At 40.9% G+C, this 19372-nt stretch overlaps 1 long non-coding RNA gene across 2 annotated transcripts in view; it reads left to right on the forward strand.

Moving 5' to 3' along the window:
• Window positions 1-19372, forward strand: part of LOC127551388 (uncharacterized) — a 68049-nt gene that overhangs the window by 3787 nt on the left and 44890 nt on the right. The window contains exon 2 of one of the 2 annotated variants that reach the window (XR_007951076.1): window positions 6022-7007. The exons of the other annotated variant lie outside the window; for it this stretch is intronic. This is a non-coding gene — a long non-coding RNA (uncharacterized LOC127551388). Of the gene's footprint in view, window positions 1-6021; window positions 7008-19372 lie in introns of those variants that run through there. 2 annotated transcript variants of the gene reach the window in all.

Here is a 19372-nt window from a genome sequence, read left to right on the forward strand (position 1 = left end):
CCTTGTGCCAAGTTCTCATATTGTGGCAAATGACCTTGTATCTTAGTCTTCTCAGAATTCTGATTGGATAGATTAATTTTTTCCTTTATCATGTCCTCCCTAAAAATTCAATAGTTGTGATTAAATTGAATCAATCTATTAAAAAATTTATCAAGTTCTGATCCTGAGCCCACTATTAGGAGTTGTGGAAGACTGAGGAAAGAGGGGCAAAGGATGGTATTTGTTCTCAAGGAATTTGCAGTGGAGTTGGGAAGACAAGAATGGAAATAGCTCACAAATATGAAGGCAGCTCATAATCTAGGACTGAAATCCATGGTGCAATTAATTTTAAATATTTTGCTTAGTAGGAAAACAGAGAAAAGAAAAACCATTGTGGATTGTAGTTGTTAGAAAAGACTTTGTGGATGAAGTATGGTATGACACAAATTTTGAAGGAAGTGTAGTATTTGGATTGGTGACAAGGGGAAGACTACATAGATGTCCAGAGCAACATGAACAGGAGGAATCATAACACTACATTTATATTGAAATCTAGGGTTTACAAAGTACTTTCCTTATAAGTAGCTAGTACAACTTTTAATATTCCTATTGTACAGATGAGAAAACTGAAGGTGAGAAGCTAAGGAATCTATATTACCATAGATAATTTAGCCAAAATAAGTAAATCTGTCTTATATATTTCAGACTGGGTCTCTTTGGACCCTGACAACTTTGTCCCTCTCCAAATCTGAACCCCTAAGGCTTTTCAGAATTAGATTGTCTCTGCTTATGAGAATTCAAAAGACAATGCATGGAGGAAATTGGAGTCAGAAACACTGTTCTAACAAACCCAACTAGTAAGTGTTGGAGCACAAAATCATGTCTTTCTGAAACTAAGCCCAATGTACTTTCCAGTCCTCCTTCTTCCCAATAGACTTGCACATAATATATGTATGGTATTTGAGGTCACATTCAGGAAATAGGCCTTCATTGGGTTGAGGTTTTGGTCGGTAGGGAAAGGTCAGGGAAAGGGAAAGGAACACTCTTTTACCAAACATCTGTGTGCTAGGCACTATGCTAAGCACTTTACAAATATAATCTTATTTGATTCTAACAGTGACCGTAACCCTGAAAGGTAAATAGTATTATCTCTATTTTACAGTTGAGGAAACTGAGGCACAGAGACGTTGAGTGACTTGTAGGGACATAGTTTGGATAGGTAAGGTAGGGTGAGCTGTATAAAACCACAATGAGATAATTTGACTTGATAAACAATCGAATCATAAAATTGTTTGAGTTGAAAGGGACCTTAGTTCAGCACTCTCAACAGAGAACCATTTTCTAAGTAAAGATTTCTCCAAAGTTTGAACTGGGAGACCAGAATGAATACCATTGATAGAAACGGAACACAACCAGGAGTATTAGAAAAAATTAGAGAATTCTCAGTGTTAGAAGGTGTGGGAGGGATGGAATTCTATTCAGTCCCAAAATGGCCTCGAAAACTTTGGTCAGTCTAATGCACAGATGACTTCAAGTTTATTATACTTATCGAGAATAGCTTATTGATATTGGACTTGAGCCAAAATAAGTAAGTTTGTCTTAAATATTTCAGAGTGGGTCTGTTTGGACCCTGATAACTACTGGCACTTTCTCCCTTCTCCAAATCTGAATCCTTAGGACTTATTAGAATTAGATTGTCTTCTGCTTACGAGGAGACAAAAGGCAAGATGTGGAGGAAATTCGAGCCATAAATACTGTTTATATCAATTCACAAATATTTACTGTGCTACTACTACTTTGTGCTCAGCATTGCGCTGGATGCTATAGGGAATACAAAACAAAACATCAGACATGTTTTCTATTCTCTCTTCTTTTGTGTAAAATGAGATGTCTCAGTTTATTCAAGAAAATATTTAGAATTTTTATAATGTTGTGTGTATAAGTCAAGAGTAATATGGAATCAAGGATTTGGCACTTGGAAAGAGATGAAAGATCATTCTATTCAACTTATTCATTTTACAAATGTTGGTGATACGGAACTATTGTTCTCCCATGTGTAGATGAGAGAATTGAAGCTTAGAGAGGCTAGTGACTTGCCATGGCTACATAGCTAGCTTAATGTCAGGACCAAGACTAGAATTCAAGTCTCCTGATACATAGTGCAGTGCACTTTCCACCTTGCCTCACTGCTTTATTACCATAACTGGGTAGTTTGGGTTCCTACTAAGAGATAATGCCATTCTGATAGAGATAGAGAGATGGGCAAGTCATTTAACCTGTCTGTATTCTAGGCAACTTCTTCAGATTATAGGTTGAAATAAAGATGCCATCCAGTATTGACAGGAGTAGTTTCCTCACCTGGGAATTCCCTAAACCCAATGAACTCTCAGGTTTAGTCCCTGTCCAACAAAGTGGAATAGTGGATGAATCTCTGAGCCTGGAGTCATAAAAACCTGAATTCAAATATTACTTCAGTCATTTACTAGCTGTATGACCTGTTCAAGTGACCATCTCTGCCTGCCTCAGTTTCCTCAACTTTAAAATGGGAGTTGTTGTAAGGATTAAAATGAGATCATATTTGTAAAGCATCCAATACATAGTACAGTCTTAAAAAATGCTTATTTTCTTCCTTCCTTCCTATCCCTATTCTATGGTTATTGTCATACATTCCATAGTATGCTGACAGATAATAGAGCTTTTGATGATCTCTTTTTTATGGCATCAGTCATCAACTTTTGATAAATTATACGTAATAATTATTAATGACATATAACTCTATAAAGCTTATAAATCATTTTATATACATTATTTAATCTGAATCTCCTATAAACACTGTAAAATAAGCATCACAGAAATTATCTCCATTTTAGAGATTAGGAAACTGAAGCTCAGAGAGATTAAATAAATTGCTCATACTCACACAGCTGGGACAACTAGATGGGGAAATGGATAGAGCGCTGTTTCTGGAGTCAAGAAGGTTCATCTTAATTCAAATTCAAATCTAACCTCAGACACTTAATGGCTGGTTGACACTGGACAGGTCACTTCATCCTGTTTGCCTCAATTTCTTCACTTGTAAAATGGGCTGGAGAGGGAAATGGCAAATCTCTCCAGTATCTTTGCCAACAAAATTCCAAAAACAAAACTCTAAATGGGGTTACCAAGAGTCCATTGTGACTGAAAACGGAAAACGAAACATCATGAAGCTAAAATGTCAGAGGCCCAGCATTCCTTTTCAGTTCCTCCTCCCTTTCCACTACATCACACTGCTTCTTGATGGCTAAATGATTATGAAATCATAAAAATGAAGACAAATGTCAGTCGAATGGGATGGAAATATGATCGAGCTACCACCATCTGTAACTAAGTATAAATATAATGTAGAGTAACAACTCACTCATCTGGAACTAAGTCATCTGTAAAACAGCTGGGAACTAAGGAGTAAGGAAAGGGGGCCTGTGAGCAGCCAAATAGTTGTCACAAAGTCCATGCATTAAAGCTCATGAATCTTAGTTATAGGAGAGCTCCTAGGGCCCTCAAAGTCTATTTATTTTTAGTTTACAAATAGTTCCAGTTGTCCCGGTTATGTGATTTCTAAGCTTCCAGTAGATTTGGAACAGTTGATCAGAATGGGGGAGGATCAGGGGTTACTAGAGGAAGAACTAACAGCTGATAACAAGAGGAAACAGGAGGGGAAATTGTATAAAGAAGATGAGAACTAAAGAGGTCCAGTAATCTTGGGGCTTTTTAATGTTATAGTAAATAGACCAATACATTTAAATAGCCCCTGAAGACTTTCCGATTTCACAGCATAATAAAATAATTGATGTTCATAGTGATGACCCTAACTCGTCAAGCAAAGGATAAGTTATATTCAGTATTCTGTTTTAAAAGATGGGGGAGATATATAGTACGTTTTAGGAAGATTGAAATCTAAGATAGTTAAATTAAAAATAAAAAAATGTGTTTAAGGAGGGGGGGAACAAATCCTTAGCTGTCCCGAAAATTCAATGAATTCCAATGACGTTCACTGAGGTTATAGAAAGCTAGTTCTATTGTAATTGCTTCAAACCCTTGACCCTTTATCCAAAGAAACTAGATACTAGAGAAGTAAGAATATTAATCAAGATTGAAAACATGGTCCACAAGTATGAATGAAGTATTTATATTATTGAGAACAAATCCCTAATTAGCTCATGTTTACATAATGTTTTTAATTTTGCAAAGCATCCTCTTACAATAACCTTTCTAGATAGGTTGTAACAAGTGCATTATCCATACTTTACAGATGAAGAAATAAAAGTTTAGGGATGTGGTGACTTGCCAAACATCACTTTGTTATGTTATTGGCTGTGATTATTAGTCATGATTTGAATTCAGGTCTTTTGGCTCCACATTCAGAATTTTTACCACTCTGCTACACTGTCTTTCTTGCAATGAATAGGTCATGGGAAAGTATTTGATAAGATCTTGGGAAAATATTATTGTTGAAAGCAATAATAGTGTAGTCATCAAGTTGGAAAGTTCTGAGTCAAGGCTAGCTAGGCTCTTCTTTCCAAAGTTCTTCAGATAACGTCCAAAGCTTCAGTATACCCTTCAGTACCTGAGTGATCCTGAATCTCAGTTTCCTCATTCATTAAATGGAAAGAAAATTTACAATTAAGCTCAGGAGGTCTTGACGATGTTATCTCCATTTATTTTCAATAAAATTACACATTTCACAAATAAAATATATAGTATATGTAAAAGTCAAATGCTAATTAAAAAGATATGGAGACAGCAAGTCAAGAATATGAGCTTTGTGGACAAAGATTAAAGCTAAGGAAAGAGTTATCTGAGTGGTGTAAATACAACAAGATTCAGTGGAGCCTTCAAAAAAAAATTTCTTAATTGGGTTGTTTGATTTTTAGTTTACAAATAGTTCCAACCATCCTGGTTATCTGATTTCTAAGCTTCTAAGTTGGATGGTTGAATGATTGTTACATGTGGTTGATGTGATTTCATTGTAGTAGGGAATTTCCAGAAAGAAAAGACACGACTTTCATGTAGATAATGGTTAACTTCAAAGATGGCTCTGAAATTAACTGACTTAAAAAATTGGGGAGGGGGAGACCTTAAGAGGTTAAGTGACTTTCCCAGGGAAATAGTCAATATGTTTCCAACATAGGATTGGAATCCATGCCTTCTTGACTCTGAGGCTTGTGTCTCTCCATGGCCTTCTTTATTATATAGCTTCTTTCTAGCCCATAATTATAATTTATAGTCATAGAATTACCTGAGACTTAGAGAAATTACATAAAGTTGCTCATTGTCACAAAGCTAGTGTCAGAAACAGGATTTGAAATGAGCTCTTCTAGCACTAGCCACAATGCCACATTACTTTTCTCTCTGGTATTATGGTGCCATCACTCAAAAAAAAAAAAAGGCATCCTTTTTAGCCTGGTCTATGAAAGCCCCTTAGAAAGGCACATTTCCGCCTCCTTCAGTAATTACCCAAGGAAGGAAATGAGGACAATTATTATAATGATCACTGGATCACTGTTATTAATAACAATGACAATGTCACTGATACTTTGTATTTTCAAAATATATCAAACGAGAACAGTTCTACCAATGATCGTCGAGTTCTTTAACCATGTTGATGTGGTGGCATGTTGGTGGGTGCTGTAGTAGGATAGCATCTCCAGACTGTAAATAGATCAATTAGAAGCACATTTTAAAGCCCAAAGAGTCCCAGAGATCCATTCCTTCAGCCTTTGAGAGAAAAAAGCTGATTACTGAACCCAGAACCCATCAGGTACCTCTGCTGGGGATTCATTATGAACAAATTACATTAGCATTAGTATATAGTCTGTGACATCTATTTTGGTTGCATATGGAGCCTCTTTTTTTTTTTAATTGTTTTCTGGTTCTCGGTTGTGTTCTGGATTACAGAAGTTCAAAGACATAAGATTCTTTTTGTTCTTAGTTATGAAAAGGTAATTGAGTATTATTTCCATCCCATCCAATTGATATTTACCTCCATTTTTATGATACCTCTAGGTAATCTGGCAGAATAGAAGGAGTGCTGGGCTTGGAGTTAGCAGAGACCTGCCTCTGATATTTAGGAGTTGTTTAACCCAGAAAGAGGACTGAGACATATGCGGATAGGTGATCAGAACCATATTACTTTGAGAAATTGGAAGTAAGTTCTCATCTCTCAAATATTACAATCATCTATTGATTGGGGGAAAGACAATTAGGTGTGAAGAGAGGAACCAAATGGCTTCTTGGGCCCAAGAAAGAAGAAAACGATGATTCAAAGGGAGATTTCATCTCAAATGAACCTAACAACCTAATCTGTGGATGGGCAATGTCACTCCCTTTGTTACCTCTACAAGCTACAGAGCACCTTAAATATTCTTAATAGTCCTCATTCCATTTCCTGAGCAATACTAATATTGGCAGGATTTCTCAGGACACCAACCATAAAAAGAGGAAGGAGGAAGAGAAGTTTCTCCCCTCTTCAAAGTGAATGAAACTGGAGGAGATGGGAAAGAAAACAGCAAAATTCACTGGGAAAAGAAAGAAAAATGGGTGAAACCAGATAACACCAGGATCACAGTAACGAGCCATTTCACAGTTTCAAAGTTAGGAGTTTCTTTTTTGTCTCAGTAGTTAAACTCATTCCTCAAACAGCACCAGCAAGAATTTCATTCCCTCCATCTTCCTTCAATAATGCTTCCTCAGGGACTTTCCTCAAGAAAGCAAACTGAGTATTCCCATTGAACCAGAGACTTAAAACTCCAATGCTGTGTGTTCATATTCAGCTCCTCTAGTCCTTCCATTTATTGTTTTGGGGAATTCATGTATCCTCTCTCTATAAGAACACAAAGGACTTTGCTAACATAAACAGGGAGGAAGGGAGTAAGAGAAAGTCCTTTCATATCCAATGCACGTGGCACACCCAATCCCTGCATTTAAGATTCAGGATAAGAGGATGCATAAACATCAATGGAAATGATCATTAAAGAATGTGGTGACAACTACGAGAAATTATTTCTTCCAACCTCTCCTCTCTCCTACCCAGGGTCACAGAGCTTATACTACATCTGGACCTGGGGGGATGTTTCTCAAAACCCAGCTCCAACTTAAGGTACTTCCTTCAGGAGTACAGTAGATTCCTATCACCTTTTCAAGAAAGGAGTCCCAAGTTACTTTTATTTCTGTATACACATCCCTCCTTGACAAGACTATTCTGCTCTGAAAGAAACTGGATATTTCCACTCTTGAAAAGAACCTGGTCCTTCAAAAATAGAAAAATATGATCTTTTTCCCCCCCTCAGGTCCTCTTGGCTGGGCTAGGGACAGGAACAGAAAGGGACAGGAATTAATTGATTTCTTTTAAGGGAACATTAGTGTTTCTCAGTGTCTTGATCTGTACACAATCAATAACTATTTAGTAAATGTCCGTGACTTGCTTGGGCAGTGTAATGTAGTTAGGAGGATATTAATTATACTTCCCAAAGTCCACTTGGGTCTTTCATTGTCAACTCCCTTGCTGCTTCTGGATCACTGAAATTTATCTATCCTGTATCAGGGCACTTTAGGGGTATGGTCTCCGTGCCTTCCAGGCTGACACATGAGAAAACAATCCCTATTGGTGTGCTAATGGGAGAGGTGATAGAAGGCCTCCCCTGCCTTCCTACCTCCATCAGCTATCATAGTTTCATATTTACAGACAATCCCCCCTTCACTCCTTGGTAACTTAACCTAGTAGTAGCTTTCATAGCATGAATTTTGAGTCATATAAGAGGGGATGGTGGCACCTAGTTGTGATCTCTTTGGGGCAGGTGGAAAAATCTTGCATTATGGGACACTTAAAGCATATGGCTACTTCGGAAACACTTAAAGATGCCTCTGAGGAAAGTGATAGAAAGTTGCTGCTGAAGCTTTCCTATGACAATATTGAGAAGCTTGCTTGAGGGAAGGGAACCTCCATCTCTCTTGAGTGTCTCAACCTTTTCCTCTCCAGAACTTTAAATCTGATTACCCGACAAAGCGTTCCAGGGAGGTGGACCGAGAGAAGGCGCTCTCTTCCTCCCCTCCTTGAGAAACGGTCCATCTCTTTTCACGAGCAGCCATCTTGTGACACGGTTTTGCACTGGGTGCTGCGGAGAAGGCTCGAAGTTAAGCGCTCGTACCGCACAATTCTGCCTCCGGGAGGTGCGGGATCAGTCTGGGAGCGCTGTTCCCGCGGAAGAAGTCCGAGCGCCCGCCCCAGTAGCAACCACCAATCTTTCTCTCACTCTCTAACATCCCTTTAACATTTACTCAAGATCAACATGCAAATGAGGCTATTTGCATGACATTAGCATCCTGGAGGCTCAGGCTCGGCGTGGGGACCTACAGGGCCCCGGGGTATCCCTGCTGCCAGGGAAAGCGCAAAAGGATCTTTACAGGTGCTCAATGTATCCTTCTTTACTTTACTTTGAAAAACAAAACCAAAAAACCAAAAAACAAAAAAACCTTCTGTTTAAAAAAACCATAACTGTCCTTATTTTAAGAGAGTCCTTGACTCAGAGGTCCATCCTAAAAATATGACAAATAATAAAAACAGCAATAATAATAGCTGATATTTATGTAGCCCTTGAAGTTTGTTTTTATAAATCTAGAATCAAGAGAAAGAATGCGCAAACCCCGCTATTTTCGCCCCAATCAGCCACCTCTAAGCTGATCTCTGGCGCCTCAAACTCAAGGGTTTCTTGACTTCCTAGTTTACGGGACTAATATAGTATGCGTTCCCAAAAAGCACTCTCTAGGGAACGGTCCACAGAAGCTTCGGAACTGACCATGTTAGAGTCTTGGCAGTCTCTACAAGCTCCTGGTCCCAGTCTGTCTCCCTCGCTTTAGACTACTGTCTAACCTCTTCTGCTCTCACTGTAAACTTCCCATTCCCTCAATCTAAAAGGGCGCACATCTTTAAATTGTTCTTTAAATCTGGATATTTCAGATTTGCTTCCAAGTTAGATAAGCTAATTTTATAGTTTATTTCATCTCAGTGGCTGCAGGTAAAATCAATGACGGACATTGATTTTTTTTTTTAATCATCTGCTCTTTTGGGCGTCAGTTTTGTCTTATATGGAAAAAGGTCTTGTTAAACAGATACTGGCGTGGCTCGAAGAAGTATTTCCATTATCTTCCTCTATTAAACTTCTTCCTCTCTTCTCCCTTAAGCTCACCCCCTCCTTTTTTTTTTTTTTTTAATCTATTCGAAAGGATATTCCTCTTCCTATAGACAATCCGATCTGTCTGGAACTCCTGGGCACAACTCTTTGCATACCGAACAAGAGACATTACTCGGATATATATGGTTCAAGGGATTAAGAACAGGAAAATCTGTGGAAATTGGAACGAGTAGCCAACCAATCAGCCCTGGAGATTAAGAGGATGGAATGCTGTGCATGGCATGGTTCCATCGGAGAATTTTTCTGGGCCTGGGAAATCCTTGGTAGGGGAGGATCAAAGTCAGAGAACCTCTGATCCCGGGAAAAGCCAGGCCTGACGAGAGGGAACCAACTGTATCCACATAATATTCCAAATAGCAAAATGGGTGAACAAGGCACTAAAATAAGGTTAGATTGTGTATGCCTAAAGTCCTCAATAGCCGAAGGGACACAAATCAAATTAATCGCCTCACCTATTCAGCTGAACTAGACTCATAGTCAAAATCCACAAATTAATACACAGTGAAAACACAAAGCAAGATCCTAAAATCAAGAATACAGAATCCACCAGGTAATGCTCAGTTACAGCCCTCACTGCACATGGTAGGTGAGAAAGACTGCAACTCCGGAGTCAGACCAATAGCTTTTAGCCCTACTTTAATACGAAGGCCCGTCCAACTTGGGACCACTAGACTCTTTGCCTCCCTGTACTTTTGGTTTCCCCAAGCACCTTGAAGTCTTTCTGAGAAGCAGGTAATAATTCTCTTGTCCTAAAGTCTGGCTTGCCAGTGGAGCCAAAGGAGGTGCTATCAACGAGCACCAAGGGAACCTCTTAGTCTCTTTCTTCTTGTTCTCGATTGTATTTATTTCTTTAGCCAATTACATAGTTAGAAGTGTTTGTCTAAATGCCTGAATCCGAGCTCAAGGAAAGTCCCCTTTTTTTCTAGCCAAGTGGAAGTAGACTAGGAGTGGGTGGATTGGGGGGGGGGGGAGAGGGGGAGATTCTTGATAATTAACAGCGAGGTTTTCGTGACCTGGGCCTCTTGGTTAAGTAGGTTTGGACCCTAGCGAAGAACAAAGGGCCGAGGTATCTAAGCGCCTGGAGCCCCCCCAGTGCTCCCTCCTTCCCTCTCATTCACACCCCCTCCCCGCGCAGCCTCGGGCTTTGTGCTCTTTCGCTTGCTGCACCTGCCGAGGTTTAAGTACCTTGGCGAAGCGGAGCGGGCCGGCTATTTTAAACGCCATCTCCAAAGTACCTGCTCATGAATAAACACCAGCCCTATTTATCAGGTACTTAGCGCTCATTGTGCGGGGGAAATTGGTCCTTTTCTGAAAGTCTCTTTTCCTCAACCCATCTGCACAATTCTGGTTGGAGAATCTCCCTAACTAGAGTAGTCGCTCCCCCACCCCCCACCCCCATCCCACCCTCTACACACATACATATACACACACTGCTTCAGGGGTAAGATAAACTCGCTTTTCTTCGCGTAAGTGTGTGATTGAACTGCGACAATAGAAGGAGAATGGAAGGGCGCTGGGTCAATAGTTATCGTTTATTTATCAGACAGGACTTAGAAAAACAGAGCAGGTTCAGGAAATCGAAGTGTCCGTTTCATCTAAACATTCACTCCTCTTCCCCCACCCCCATTGATTCACAGAAACACAGAATCAAGCACATGTATAGAAATACATAAATAAACTAACTGGCACAGTGATTTAACCCAAGTGGGTCTCGCCACAGTCTAGCTAGGGAGATTCCCCAACCAAGAGCTTTTCAGAAATGGCGATCCACTTCTCCCTGGCGAACTCCGCCCTTCTCTCGTCTCACCAGCCCAAATGGCCCTTACTGTTTGCCTTTTCCTTACTTCCACCAACATCGGATTCTCTCTCATCCTCATTGACATTTCGAGGCGGGAAATCCTATATCTCAGGCTCCTATTAGTCAACTTACTGTTCCCATCTAAAGCTCCTCTGACTTTACCCAGATCACTGCAGGATTCAAGGATCAGGTAAAAATCAATTAACAAGAGTCCCTGGGACAAGTCCGTGGTGGTGGAGGAAAGCTTGGGTTATCTCTGACACCTGGTTGTCCGAATCCCATTTTCCAAGTGAGCGCAATTAATGCGGAATTAATGCAAGCAGGGCATTTATGCAAGGCACACGGGAAAAAAGCAGTCCGCTTGTTGATATAAAAACATAATGATAAACATAGATAAATGTGTAAATATTCACGAGGGCACATATGTACCCATATAAATGCACATGCATAGATTTCTTTACACTCTTATATTTTCCTCCTACTACATACACCATGTGGGCGATATAGATATAGATATATAAATACATTTCATCGAGATTTCCTTGCTACATGTGTCTAATTCAATAATGAATACAATCGATTTCGGAGAACTATTGGTATTCAAATATATGCAGATGTGTAAATGCAAGCCATACTATGAATGCCTGAATTTCTGAAGTCAGACATTTAAAAATGTATTTTATTCCCCACTTTCTCCCATGTCTTTATTTTGAAAAAGAAAACTAAGAACTGTTCCTGAGAGCTAGCTGAACATATCTCCGTTCTCCTTTTCCTTCTCCTCTCGCCAAAAAAGAAAGCCAGTCATCCAGTCTTCTCAATGGACCCTACAGAGAGAGAGCGCAAGGACTTAGAGTGAAATTCTTTTAAAATTATCTTTAGGATCTTGTCATCAAGAGGGTTTATTCTGGTTTCTCCCTCTCCCCGCCCCCCCCCCCCAATTATGTCTTCTGGGGTCTAGAAGCCGTATCAGTAACCCGGCCGAGCAAAATCGCAGTCTAAACGTTTCCAAACGACTTCGTAGGATGCCTCTAGGCCACTACATTCGGCAGAGATTCCGCTCAGCCTAGGGGAAGGGAGGGGTGAGAACTGGTGGATTTGTTTGTTTAAAAAGAAGGGCCAAGGGCAATGAGGGGCCACCGAGGAGTCGGCTGTGGTGAGTTCAAAGAAGACAAAACAATAACAATTGCCCCTCTGGTAGTAACGGCTTGTGGCATAAGAGGACTGAAATTTGCCGATGCTTCTTTAGAGAACCCACTTGTGACAACTGGTAGAGAAAATATAGGATGCATGCAGAGGGAAACTCATTGAGTCTGAGTCCGAGGGAAGTCCCAGATACTGGGATCTCTAGACCCTGACTCGCAAACTAACGTTTGAGAGCAATTATCCAGACCGACGCCCAACACATAAGTGTCTTATATATACGGAAGCCATCAGCGCGTTATTGCAATTTTGACAAAAAATGGACTTTGTTTTCTCGTACTTAGCTTAAAATATAGCTCCCCTCCCATTCTTCTAAGAACAGACTAGAAAAGTAATTAATTTACTCTTTTAGAACAAAGAGATGTGAGGAAGCAGAAATTAGAGACGTTCGTGTGGAACTTTTGCTTTTCCGCAAAGCTAGGGAAGGATAGCCCTGTCGCTGACCTATGAGGCTGACTGAGAATTCATGAGTTTTTAGGTGGTTTAAAGAAATAGTTTATTAAAATGTAACGCATCCACGACCTTTATAACATCGTTTCTTTGGAGCGAGTTTTATTTCTGGTCTTGAATCCTCGGACCCCTTCACACATTTTCTTTTTCTAGGTAGCAAAAAGCCTAGCTTTCGTCTCTCGAAACCTTCCTTTTAGGGAACAATAGGGAGAAGAAACTCCGACACAGCAGTCCTGGGCAGCTGGGTGGATGACTGACCGAACGGAAAAATATTCCGATTGATCACCTTTTAGGAGATAAATTCTCCGGCTTTGGCTTCCTTTGCTGGACCTTTCCCTCTTTCCAAATCAGCATTTTATGGCTGAGAATCACCACGTGCAGGTTGCTTTATATTTCTGGAGAAAATACTGAAATCCATCTTTTTCCCCTCTTTGGAATAACTGTAATTAAATTTATACACACGCCTTATGTATATAGAGTCACTTATTTAGGAATGTATGTAACACGTTTTTCCTTGGCTGCTTGGCTCTGTGTATGTGTGTGTGTATCTGTGCTCTCTCACATGCACGCTTCAGATTTCACATTCTGTGGGTGTTGTGTCCGCCCCCCCATCCCCCGCCCCCGCACAAAACTGTCCTATCCTTCACATCACGATTTCCCTGCGTCTTAGCCAACACCTCGTGCCTATTTTTAGTGGTGACTGCTCCTGCTGCAGGCTGTTCCCTTCTCCTGTCTCTGGCTCTAGGCCCCTCCCGATGGAAAGCTCTGGGGACCCTGCAACTAAGGGCTCAGGACCCTTCAAGGGCAATGTGCCCACTACTGCACTCCCTGCTTTGCTGCTCTCTTTACTCCCCAGGTCCTACACTTTTTATAGGGACCCGAGGTTCAAGTGCCAGCTTTATCAGCAAAGCTCAGGGACAAGAAAATAGCCCAACTTCAGGAGTGCAGTAAAACCAGCTTCACTGTGAGGAATTGAGGTGTCCACAGAGGAATTGAGGTTATCTTTTTTTTTTCTCCACTTCATCTTTTCTCCACTAACATTGCCCCAACTATTTTTGTCTCAATAAGGATTTTTCCTATTAGTCCAAATAATAATGACATAATATTTAACACTTATATAATGCTTTAAGGTTATCAAAGTTCTTTACATACACTATTTCTTTTGATCCTCAATGGACTTAAACTACATCCACATCCCAAATGATTCCCCAGTCTTCATGGTATCCTCAGGTCTTAGTTCTGGCCCCGAAGGTTGAATTGAAGTGTTGCTACAGTTAGACAGCCTGTTTACAACCGAGCAGCCAATGAAGGCCTAACCCTCCTGGGGCACTGTTAGTGTCAGAGCAGGTGTGACAAAGATAGGTAAATGTGCTAATCATCCCCTCCTCTTATTATCAGTTGCAAAAAAGGAGAAAGTGAGTACTGGCCTTCCTTCAGTAGGTGCAGGAGAAGGTCTTAATGACTAGGGAGATAGAAGAGTAGAACTGACTAAAACCCTAGGGAGCATCTATAGATTCAGAAGATGTCAGCTCCCTAAAATTCACCTTGATAAAAATACTAAATTCAATGCCACCAATGATTATCAGTTTGGAGACACCTGCTAGAGGACAGGTTAAATCTGGAAGTATCTCACCTGATTCACCACTTTGAGTAGTAAGAATATAATAGCTTCTCTCTACTGAAGCTTTCCGCTCTTTGTGTAAATAAGGAAAAAATTGAGGGAAGATCAGTCAATGGTACTATTATTTTATTTACTCTAAAGCCACAGTTGTTAGGAAGGTCTGTCCTCCAGCAGGAGATATGACCAGAATCATAAAATGTTAGAACTGAAAAAGGTTCTTGAAAGTATCTTGCTTAATTCCCTCTCCATTTTATGGATGAGAAAACAGACATTAGAGCTGAAAAAAAAAACATGTCTAAAGTGCATTAAAAAGCTAACTAATCACTTCTTTCTTATCCTTTTTTTCTCTATCTGCCTTGCCCTTTGTTGATAAGGAACAATCTCACTAAAACTCATTTTTGTCTGTAACCTCACTATGGACTTAGCTGGGATAGATTTTCCTGTGTTGAGTCTCCACAAGAGCTATAAAGTATTGTAAGGTAGGCTGCTGGTGGGGTGAGAAGGGAGGCAGGGGAAGAGAACAGTATTATAAATCAATTGATCTCAGAGGCCAGGGTTTCTGCAACCCCAAACACCATCAGCCTTTTTAGATAAGTCATATTTCCTGTTGAACCTTTTGCCTTTTTACAAGGTGAGGAAACTGAAACATAGTCAAATATATCACCTATGGTTGGGCAGCAGCACGCTGGAACTAGGACCCAGGAGTCCTCTCTTCCAGGTCACTGTTTACTTCCCTCTATCAGGCCTGAAATCCTGTTACATTGGGGAGGTGGATTTGGGGAGGGGGGTTATCTGGCGATAAAACACAAAGAAAAGAACTTTGTCTTATTTGTGGTTGCAGAATCAGGGCTGTCAATACTCTGAAATTGTTTGATATACTTCTTTGCTGAAGAACCTCTGCTCTTGGGAATGTTAAAAAAAAATCATTTTGATCTTGATTCATCATAAGGGTCTCCATTTTCTTTACATCTGTCCTGAATCCCCATAGTAGGGCTGGGATCTGGGAAAATGGGAGTATGGGGAAAGAACCCCATTGTCCTTCCCCATAAAAGGAAAACAAGGAGGTGCCACAGCCAAGAAACCTGGGATCCTTTAGTTTATAAGCCAGGTGCTTACTGCCCCACATTTTGCATCAATTTTCACATCTACAGTATAGGAGAGAAAAGCTATACCCTGATTAAGGAAGGAAATTGAAGAGAAGAAACTGTATCAAACTGGGATATATTGATAAAAGGAACTCTCTGGGGGGCTACTTTTTCTACTAGAACAAGTCCACATTGTCTTGGGGATTTATAATTTTAGAGAGTTGCCAAGAATACTGACAAGGATTGCTCTGGGTGAGTGAGTTGTGTCAGAAGCCAGACTTGAACCCAGTATCCCTGACTTGAGGTGGATTTCTAAAATGACGCCTTCAGTCTCAGGAAAAGAGTAGTGAAATGGATGGCAGATTCTTGAGATAAAATTGAGAGCCGAGAGCTTAGGCTCAGTTTGCCTTCTTCCAGTTTGAAGTAACATACAAACAGTAACACTCTCACCCAGAACTTGAGCCAGGGATAGGTGAGGTACACATCCTTCTAGTGTTAATGGAGGTTGAGGGTCATATAAAAAAGTACCTAGCCAGGAAATTATGTTCTCCATGACTCATAGCTATTGGTGAGTCACATCACAGGCGTCAAAGTGAAGGCAGGAGGTTTCCCATAGACAGAAGGAACAGATTTCAAATGCAGGGAGTGCAATTTTCCAGCTTTGCTTAGGGAACATAAATGCTTTATCTGGGCTTCTCCCTGCTTTCTTTCTTCCTGACACCAAGGATGGGAAGCTAGTCTCCTCAAAGGTAGAAAACATGTGTCTGACCACTGGAAGGAGACCGGTTTTCTATACTCTCTCTGCCTCTTTTGTTCCGATGATCACCCCTCACTCGTTTCTTGCAGTTTTCTGCCTCTGGTTGTTTTTCCTCTCAGTACTCTGACTCTGAAGGCCAAGAACGGGTCATAGATGTATCAGGCCCCCGATGTGTGAGTGTGACCTTGAGGGTGGAGGATAGGGGAGAAAGCTGATAGCACTGAGTGGAGTCTCCTCTGTCTCTAAGTTGTAGCTTTTTCTCCCAGCAGAGGGTGGCCTTGTCCTTGGTGAAGTGGGTGTTTTCTCCGTTTATATGCTGGTTTGTTGGCCTTTGTTGTTCAAATCCACTGCTGTGTGGGAGAGGTTTCATTTGCCCCCACTCCAGGCATAATTGTATAGACATGGTCTCGGTGCCGCAGAGAGGGGCGGGAGTGACAGCCTGAAATATTTGTCAACTGTGCTTGGTTTGCAGAGAAATCGATTGTAAACTGAGCAGCCCGAGGAGGATGGAGCGGCTAATTATACAGACACAAGAATTTGAGCCAGAGAGCCAACGAGACCTTGCCGAGGCACCCCAGACCGGGGAGGGGAGGGGCTTACATTTATATGCTGTATTGGGGCACGTGTGTTGTATGTCTGGGTTCACTTGTGTCTATTTTGTATGTGTGTATGGAGAGTATAAGTAGCTAGTATTTAGGTAGGGTTCATTTGTCCATTATTATATGTACCTTGTACTTATAGGGAGGTGTTGAGGATGTGTTTTTTTTTAAATGCATGTGTCATATGTGTATAGGGGAGAACATCCTTACATTCGTATGCATGTGGATCTAGGCAGCCATGGGAAACCTGGCTCTGTTCTTTGTGCTTAGCTATGTGATCCTGAGCAAATCAATCTCCGAACCTCAGTTTCCTCACCTGTAAAATGAGGAAGGGGATGTTGACTAGAAGGCTCTGCTCATGTCCTTTTCAGGCCTAACATTCCAGGTGTCCCTGGTGGGGTATATTTATGAAAACACAGAAACTAGTCAGCTCTGAAGTCTAGTGTCTAGTTTACACATCGAAGCTTATTTGAAAGCTTTTTTTAGGGCCTGCTTCACCCCTATAACCCATCTCTCTTAGATAAGGCAGGAGAGAAGGGAATAGAGGCCCCCTACCAGCCTCTAGGCCCAGCCCCATTCTCCCAACCTCCTAGACTCAAGTTTCCCCGCCCAACCCCCTGTTCTATTCTCCCAGCCAGGCTCTAACTGGCTGCAATTAGCCAGAGCTAACTCACCCTGCGACAGAGGAGCAAGGATTATGACAAATTCATTTCTATTTTCCAGCCCACTAAGCCTCGAGTTTGTGCCCAGTGTTAGCATGAGAATGGGACGGGGCTCTGTGAACCCCCCCGACCCGCTGACCCTTCTCCCCCGAAATGAATAGCAGGACTCTCAGTCTCCCCAGCTTCTCCAACCAACCCCAGCAAGGCCAGGATTCCTAATCAGGGTAATTTAATATATCTTAAGCCCCCGGCGGCTTTATTTTCTCTCCTTTTGGAGTTTGTTTTAGGCATTCACGGCTCTCACCCCGTCATTAGAGCGCCTTATTTGACTGATGTAAGGAGCTGCTATGAGACTAGCAGGCCCATTGTATCCCCCACATAAGCCGGGCTTCCCCGTAATTAGAGTGGTATTCCCAGCTATTGAGGCCTTTCATACAGGCAGAACAAAAACTCCCAGGAGATGAATATTCCTCAACTATCAGCTCCCAGCCTAGAGCAAATATCTGGGAGTTAGAGGGACTTCTTGGCCAAAGCTCCCGGGGAATCACAAGAAAACATAATTCTGACTCCGTCGAGCACTTTACAGGGCATAAGAACAGGGAGACTAAGATAAAGAGCCAGATGGGTGTCTATAAGCCCACACCTTCCCAGGTCATCCATATACACTCTTTCCATCCACATACACATCCAGACACAACTTCACTGATACACTGGACTAAAGAATGGCATTTCTGATCATTATTTAAGCACCTACAAGCACTGTGTTAGTCTCTGGGGATTCAATCATCTCAGACTCTGTCCTCAGCAAGCTTATAATCTAGCAGGTGAATAAAACATAGGACTTTGGAGTTAGAAAAGATCTTATCAGTCATCGAGTCTTCCCCTCTCATTATAAAGATGTTGAAACTGAGTCCCAGAGATGTAAAATGCCTAAAGCCAAACAGGCAACCAGGGACAGAATAGAGATGTGCTCCCGGGTCCTCTGACTGCAAGAAGCAGGTAGGTGGCTGTGAATGGAGTGCTTAGCCTGCAGTCAGCCTCAGACACTTGCTGTGTGACCCTAAGCAAATCACTTCACTTGTATTTCCCTTAATCCATTGGAGAAGCAAATAGCAAGCAACTCCAGTATCTTTGCCAAGAAGACTCCATGAATTGTATTGGCATGCTATGGTCCATGAGGTCAGGAAGCATTAGATGCATCAAACAACTTGTGATTCCAAAAGCAGCACTCTATCCAAGCAGTCTCTACCTTCAAAAAACAATATTTTTACAAATAACTAAGATGCAAATTATAAACTGAACCTTTTAAGTCAATGTGTATTTATTAAGTGCTTAGTATGTCCGTGGCACTGAGAATACAAAAACAAAAACGCTCCTTTTCTTCAAGGATCATATATTCTACTTGTTGGTAGGGATGGAGAAGAAGATATAACATTAAAAATTAATTAAATATTTTTTCAAAATAATACAAAGAAAAATGATAGAGTACAAGAGGATATTCTATACTCTGAGAGAAGTATAGTTAATGAATTTTAGATTCAGATTGGGGTACCTGAATATGTACTTTTGACTTTCCCTGACATCAATAGGGGGTACAGACTTTAAAACTTTAACTCAAAAGTCAGATTTTTACTAGCAAAAATAAAAATAGAGAATAGAAGTAATTATCTAATTAAGACCAAATCTTTGTCTGAGGTTTCCCAGTTTTCCATTGACTATACATGAAATGCAGGATTATATACATTCTGAGTAAGCTTCTACATAAGAACATTCCAGAAACTTCCTGAAGATATTTGGAGCACAGGTGGAAGCAGGTACACAAAAATCCGGGTTAACACATTCAGGTGGATTGATGCATCCATCCTTGCTCATGCTTCTGAATGAATATTCCAGTTCGTGTTACCATTTCATGCATGAAACTGAAGGCACATAGTCTCACACAAGAATCCATATTACTTCTATGGTTTATGTTGAATCTAACACATTCTCCACAA

Source organism: Antechinus flavipes, chromosome 2, assembly GCF_016432865.1.
Source record: "Antechinus flavipes isolate AdamAnt ecotype Samford, QLD, Australia chromosome 2, AdamAnt_v2, whole genome shotgun sequence".
NCBI lineage: Eukaryota > Metazoa > Chordata > Mammalia > Dasyuromorphia > Dasyuridae > Antechinus > Antechinus flavipes.